Source organism: Mya arenaria, chromosome 12 (assembly GCF_026914265.1).
Source record: "Mya arenaria isolate MELC-2E11 chromosome 12, ASM2691426v1".
Lineage (NCBI taxonomy): Eukaryota > Metazoa > Mollusca > Bivalvia > Myida > Myidae > Mya > Mya arenaria.
Genome location: NC_069133.1, coordinates 10,291,840 through 10,297,381, shown reverse-complemented (window position 1 = coordinate 10,297,381; position 5,542 = coordinate 10,291,840). Strand labels below are relative to the sequence as shown.

The following is a 5,542-nucleotide window of genomic DNA, read 5'->3' as shown; positions in this document are numbered from 1 at the left end:
TCCATTAACCAACACAAAACACGCAACCTTCCTAGGTGTTCAATTAAAAGGACAGAGTTTATTTCTTTACCACAAAATATCTGTGTTTTATTGTGCTCACTCCCTTAATTACAGAACAACAAAGAACGAAGTATATTTGTCTTTAAGAGAATATTTACGGGTAAAGTAAACGACAATTTTCTGTACCAAACACTAGGGGGAAACATGCGCAATTGTAGGCTCTATTACGTAGTCTTTAATAAATCATCAGTTATCGGAAGTTACTCGTATGCAAGTCGTATGCAGACGTAATTCTTGAAGAAAAATGTCTTTATAGTTTTGTTTTGTTTTTATGAAACATTTTGCTAGCAAACAAGATTGCGTTGGCTAGTCACACGATTACTTTTATGACACTTATCATTTAAAACAATGGCTACTGTATTTTTATGATATTTATAGATTTAAATGATGTATGAAAAAAACCTAATGTAAATACATTTGCTTCCTAGTCACTTAACAAGTATAAAAAAAGCTTTCAACTCCAAAAAGAGGTATGTCAATTAGAAATATGATAAATCCTTCAAGCATGTGCGTATCCTATTGTTATTCTAATTAATGGTCCGTTCTACACGTCACAATCGACCGCAATTGATGTAAGTAAGATGTTATTAAGATGTTTACAAACTTTGAACATAACTATATTTAATGTTAATTGACCTTGTCAACGTATAGTTCCTTATACATATATTAACCTCGATTAATACTTTAAAGAATGTTACAGTCACGCTGAACTTACATGTAAACACCATGCGGAAATTGCGTTATATCTGGGTGTTTCCCGGATTTGCTGACTTATATAAAAGCCATCGCTGGCTGAGAGTATTCACATCTTCAATCTACAATCATGAACAAGCTCCTCATCGTTCTTCTTTTGGTCAGCTGCCTGTCACTGACATTGCTGCCAGCTTCCGTTGAAGGTAAGGGAACATTTTTCCCTGTAGATTGTATTAAATTTAATGTTTTAGCTCATAGTTATAAGTATAACGGCTAATTATGCAATACTTATGTCCCGGGCAAAATGTTTTGCTTGATATATTTCAAACTAAATCTTGAATACTCATTTCTCCTTGGGCCATCCATTATAATGAACTGCTTGGTGTTCCGATATAATGAATTGGTATGGGAAATTGTTACTCACGTCAATACATATTTCAAGTGAATGTCTAGCAGATTGCCTTAGTAACCTTCAGTATTTTTTTATTCACGTCAATACATGTTTCAAAGTGAATGTCTAATAAATTGTAAAGGTAACTTTTCAGTAAGTTTTATTCACGTTATGCATCACGGCAATACATGTTTCAAAGTGAATGTCTAATAGTTTGTAAAAGTAACATTTCAGTAAGTTTTATTCACGTTATGCATCACGTCAATACATGTTACAAAGTGAATGTCTAATAAATTGTAAAGGTAACATTTTAGTAAGTTTTATTCACGTTATGCATCACGTCAAACATGTTACAAAGTGAATGTCTAATAAATTGTAAAGGTAACATTTTAGTAAGTTTTATTCACGTTATGCATCACGTCAAACATGTTTCAAAGTGAATGTCTAATAAATTGTAAAGGTAACATTTTAGTAAGTTTTATTCACGTTATGCATCACGTCAAACATGTTACAAAGTGAATGTCTAATAAATTGTAAAGGTAACATTTTAGTAAGTTTTATTCACGTTATGCATCACGTCAAACATGTTACAAAGTGATTGTCTCAAAGATTGTTAAAGTATCCGTTCAATAAAGAAGTTGTTCATCGTAAATAGGGGTTAAATATGGGATACATATAATGGATATTCCCATTTTATGGCTGTCTGGAAATATTTAATTACAGAATCATACAACATGCGAGTCGGAACCTTTCAGGTGTAGTTTTAGTATATATAAGACGGGCACCTGTCTCAGTTGAAAGATGTAAGTAGGGTCTGTGCGAGAGAATGCCCCTAATTCGAAGCAAATACAAATACGTCTTGCAATATACAACTTGTAATAGAGAGCTGTTTTGCGTTTTGGGTTTAATAACAACTAAAACATTCGTCAAAATTATTCTGCCAAGGAACTGATTTTCGGAAATAACATTTAATGAGCAGTTTTTTTTATCAATTGTTCACCTTGTTTGCTTCTTCAATGTTTGATCCGTATGCCACAACACGATCAAATTATTGTTTTGGCTTAATGCTTTGTGTCAGTTATTTATATAGCATTTCGGTACATAAATGTAACTGTAAATCATTTAACTTTGCTTTTTTAATACATTTTGTCTGAAAATGGTACCAGTTTTATACGTAATTACCAGACATAAGGCTTGCAAATAGTATGAGTCGCGCCAGAACCGACAAAACATATATGGCATTCACATACTATACATCGAATATCTGATATTTAAACTCTATTGCATTCAAAAGTAAGAGAAATGTAATCACACAGGATCTTGCGCATTCAAGGTGCTCAAGAATAACGTTTAGTTTGTTTATTAGCATATATCGTAGATGTGGCGTTAGTAAAGAGATTCTCAAAAGCTTACTTCCCTTTACAAAGTTAGGATATATACATGAATCGTAAAATACTTGTTGTTGCACTTGCGACACACATATTTAAGAATCTGCACGGTGGTGCTCATGGAATGGGTGTGCTTCTTTTGAAGACTCGTCTGATTCAGCTTTGGATTGTCTACATCATCAGTCTTAAGATTTGAAAGAAAGTGTTACACTAATTGTAATGCCCTGCCCTAACTTTATAGTACAATGTAAAAAATATTGCCATGAAACCAGTGACAGATTCACCACTATCGTCATCTAAGTCGTGATATCGAAAAACAGTGTGTTGGAGACCGTTACGATGTTTAAGAAAGTCAGTAAATTGATGTGGACCATCACTAAAGAAAACAATTCTTTAGTTTTTTTAATACAACAAAAAACAAACAGGACGTATTAAAGTATAACCAAGGGTGAACGGACGGAATGACGGAGACCAACAGGCTGTCCGCTCAATATCGTTGGTAGCCATTGTCCAATCATCCCCAAATATACTCAGAACGTGTATTGGCATAATATCGTGGACAAGTTCGATATCCCGCAATATCGCTGGAGTCACCCCTTTAAGTATATAATTACCTAAAATTGCTATTGTCCGCTCAATAACTTAAGAAGCCTTTCCTCAATCACCACCAAGTTTGGTCAGAATGTGTATTGACATAACATCTCGGAAAAGACCGCTAACCAGCCAAATCGCTCTAGTCAATAAAGAGTTATATTCCTTTAATTATATTTATTACAAAAAAATAGTTTTTGTCTGATTAAAAACTTTAGAAACCTTTGTCTTATCATCACTAAAATTGGTCAGAATGTGTATTATAATCATAACTGTATTTACAGTTGTTGCTCTCTAAATTTGGCTTAACGTACAACCGCTTATCACTAAACTTGGTGTCCTAGAATAAGGACGGGCGTATTTTGTGACAATTGACGCTCTTGTTTAATTTGCTTCATTTGACACGATGTCTCGATCAGTGCGAATTAGGTTTGCTTGAATATTAATATTGTTTGGCTATTCAATATTTGAATGAATAAATCATTTAAAAATAAAAACAGTATATGTTATATAAATATATTTCAAGTGCTTCGATGTACATTTAGTCGCAGATGTGACATTTAAGGAAAGGTTTTATTTTGTTTCTAGTTGATTTTCAGTGGTTTCATATAAGTTCTTCGACCAGTCACCAAACAGCAACTGCAAGAAAACACGTTTGATCCCAACCTTGTTCATTCAAGCCCAACATTTTTAAATTTGCATAAGCCTGAAATGATAATGCATTAAGACATAATGAATTATTTGTTTATTTGAATAAAGGTCCTTTCTTAAATTTTGATGACCATTTACCATCGCTACATGCATTACAAAATGTCAATGGTAAATCAAATGAAAAGATTCTTTAGACTATTGGCTAACTAACTAATTTTGTAGTGTTCTATCTCCTTTACTTACTTCGTTTACATTTAATGTGGGAAATGCATGTAATTGTTGAAAATCCATGTTTAATTTAGTATTTCTTTTTAGCCCAGGGTTATCCTTCCTTTGGTGGCCGCCCTGGTGGCCGGTACTGCCAATGCCGATACCGTTGTTCCTGGGGTGAGTCCGACAGAGGTCGATGCGGTGGCTGGAACAACAACCAACGAAACTGTTGCCGGAGAGGCCATAGAGATTAGAGGCCATGGGATTAGAGGCTTATAAGGTGCAAGTTTATTGTAAATCCTTTTGTCATTAGATGGTCTTAGTCTTTATTGGTATAGGTGTTAGACGAAATTAGAATAAAGAGGTACATAAGACTTCATGTCACAATTTTACGAAGTACCAACTATATATGCGGAAGACATTATTGATATAATTTTATATGTTTATATAGTTCTATAATGTGTGCATGTAGCATCAATGTATTGAATCACAAATAGTTTATTGATTGGCATTGGCTGGTTATACAGTTAACTCATTTTTAATTGTGTTATTTTTGTAATAATATTCATTCTTAGGTCGACACATGCTTATAAAAATATTTAAAATGTCGTTCGAAAAAAATTCTAAATTTTATTAAACGTGTTTCAAGTTTTAAAACATTTAGGAATTTCCAAAATCCTACATATTATGATTCCCGTTTAATCTCTAAAGAAACTATTTCGTTATACCAGGACAATAATGTTAACGAGAAAAAAACATGCACATGCCATGTCTGCATTTTTCTTCTTGTTCTTTTCAGGGCATACAAGACAGAACGAATTATCCTTATACACGATTTGTGTTTTGTTTGTTGTGAAAATAAAGTTTCGTTGAAATAAGTAGTTTGCTAATTTTGGCTCCAAATAAGCATTTCGTGGGAACAACATTACTTTTCATCGATCCTTTTATCTTCTTCGTCATCACAGTAGAGGTTTGCAACATATTTGGAAACTTTTTCTTTTATGCTTGGTTTAGCAATTGACGCACTGTTTTCTTTTCTTTATCTGGCCCTGGTTATTCATTAGTAAGCAATTCTTTTGACGTTTCATTGCATCATTATTTGTTCACCCGATTGTGTTTACTTTAACCTTTTCATTATTTCTACATCTTTCTATAGGTAAATAAAAACTTAAATGTTTTCTCAAAGACAACAAAAGGAAAACCATAACGTCCTCGTTTGGCCATTTTTAATGAATTACGATAACCATCGCAATTTTAGTTATTAATTAAGTGAGATGTGTTCATTAATCTGCTGTATATCAATACTCCAGATATAAATCCAGCAGATTATTATGCAAGCAGACGATCAAAGACTCTGGCGTTAAATCATCTTGCGTATTTTTAAAATTTATTTTTCTTTCAAAAGCGTAAAGTTAGTTTGCTTTAAAATGACTTGCTTAACAACGGTTGTGAAACAAGTTATAACAACTTTATATCAATTACTCTCGTTGGTGTGATGTTACGGGAGAGTGTATTCTTGTGTTGTGGGGGAATCCGGAGTACCCGGAGGAAATCCACT

General features: G+C 33.2%; 1 long non-coding RNA gene across 1 annotated transcript; it reads left to right on the top strand.

Moving 5' to 3' along the window:
- Positions 1-868: 868 nt before the first annotated feature.
- On the top strand, positions 869-4,901 carry LOC128212524 (uncharacterized). Its single transcript, XR_008257470.1, has 3 exons — positions 869-956; positions 4,090-4,264; positions 4,784-4,901. It is a non-coding gene; the product is annotated as an uncharacterized LOC128212524 (long non-coding RNA).
- Positions 4,902-5,542: the final 641 nt, after the last annotated feature.